This window comes from Jaculus jaculus, chromosome X (genome assembly GCF_020740685.1).
Source record: "Jaculus jaculus isolate mJacJac1 chromosome X, mJacJac1.mat.Y.cur, whole genome shotgun sequence".
In the NCBI taxonomy this organism is placed as follows: domain Eukaryota; kingdom Metazoa; phylum Chordata; class Mammalia; order Rodentia; family Dipodidae; genus Jaculus; species Jaculus jaculus.
In genome coordinates, this window is record NC_059125.1 from 49,856,805 (window position 1) to 49,858,636 (window position 1,832).

General features: G+C 44.3%; 1 pseudogene; it reads left to right on the forward strand.

Annotated features, from left to right (window-relative positions):
- The first annotated feature begins 462 nt into the window (after nt 1-462).
- On the forward strand, nt 463-686 carry LOC101610089 (annotated as a pseudogene).
- Nucleotides 687-1,832: the final 1,146 nt, after the last annotated feature.

Consider the following 1,832-nt stretch of genomic DNA (forward strand, 5'->3'; position numbering starts at 1 on the left):
CCTTCCTGTGCTACCTATCAAAACTCTGTCTAAATAGTACACAGAGTGTCTGAAGAGATGGCCCAGTTCATAAAGCTCTTGTCACTCAAGCCACCGTACCTGAGTTTGATCCCCAGAGCCCACGTCAAAAGCTAGAGCCCAGAAGTTCCATGGTAGACTTCTGTAATCCCAGTGTGCCGACTCAGACAGTGAGATGTTAAGGTTGAGAAGAGGGTTTCCCAAAATCACTCCTAGCGGGAGTGAACAGCGGGTCTAGAATGCAGAGCAGAAAACCCTGTCACACAGGCTGAGGTGGAAGTGGAGGGGGAGATGGAGATGGGCGCCAGGTGACCCCAGGGAGGTGCTGACCCCTGTGGCCTGGGAAACTGAAGGAGGTAAGATGGCCAAATTTCCACACAACTGATGGAGAGTGGGGACTCTGAAGAGATGTAAGCAGGCCTAAGGAGCAATGCAAAGGGCCTAATGGAGTTTGAGTCCTCCTACTTGGGCTTCATCTCCTGTGACCAGACAGGCTGTCAGAATGCAGTCCCTGACACCTGGGAGACTCGGAGTCTGTGAGCCTGGGGAAAGTGGCAGGAGACATGGGCGAGGTAGCACTCAGGGGGCAAAAGCACAGGTTTGAAGGAAGCACCCCAGACAAGACCAGCAACCAGCCTGAGAGCAGGGATGCAACCACCTCCTCATGATTCTGAAGTTGGCCCCAGAGGCTGAAAGAGAGACCTACTGAACCCTCCCACAGCCTAAGCCCAGGCCTAGCAGCCCCTTCAGTGCGCCCATATCCAGGCCAGCCAGACCCACCACTTTGATTTGGTTTTAACGTTGCAAGTTGAAAGGAGTTATATATGGTGCATAAATGAATGGTGCTCATTGGCTGTGTTCCAGAACATGTTATGAACACCAAAATTTTATTTTCATGTGTCTCACAATATTATTATTATGTACTTAAAACATTTTCCAACTAATAAAGAATGAGAAAATTACTTTAGCTCATATTTAGAACTAACAGGCCAGACTTGGTCCACGGTCCATAATTTCCCAACCTCATCTAGATGAAATAAAATTGGCCATGAGTTAATTAGTGGAAAGAGTAGGTAGGGGATATCATTATAAAAGTCCCTCTATGTTTAAAATACTTCAAAATTTTTATAAGGCAGGGTTTTTTTGAGGTAGGTTTTCTCTCTAGCCCAGGCTGACATGGAATTCACTATGTAGTCTCAGTGTGGCCTTGAACTCACAGTGATTCTCCTACCTCTACATCCCAGGTTCTGGGATTAAAGGTGTGTGCCACTATACTGGTCTTTATAAGGCGGTTTTTACTACACACACACATTAGTGCTATGGAAATAAAGAATGGCATGGGAATATAGCCATATAGCTACAAAATGAAGCAACAGTCACAAGAACATGTTCTCAGTTGTTCAATAGCATCTATGTAGATCATGCAACCTTCGCTGTTTTTGAGATAGGGTCTCATAGGATAGAGCAGGATAGCCCTGAAATTGACCCTTTCCTACTGTATCCTCCCTGTTTTTGAGATTACAGGCTTGTACCATGTACATGCACACACCACGTATTCTCAATGGGAGTGATATTATGCCCATAAGGTAACAAAAATTGTTTCTGGAAGCAAGAAGAAATCATACAGTGCATTGTGACTTTCTGGAGCTCAGCCTTCACTCACAAAATCTTAGGCTTTCACTTAGTATTTAGTTTTTTCACTGTATTTTCCTGTTTTTTTTTTTTTGTTGTTGTTTGTTTGTTTCCTGGACTTTCTTGAGTATTTCAGTAGCAGTGGTGATCATAAGTTCATGAAAGATATAGGAAATATACAA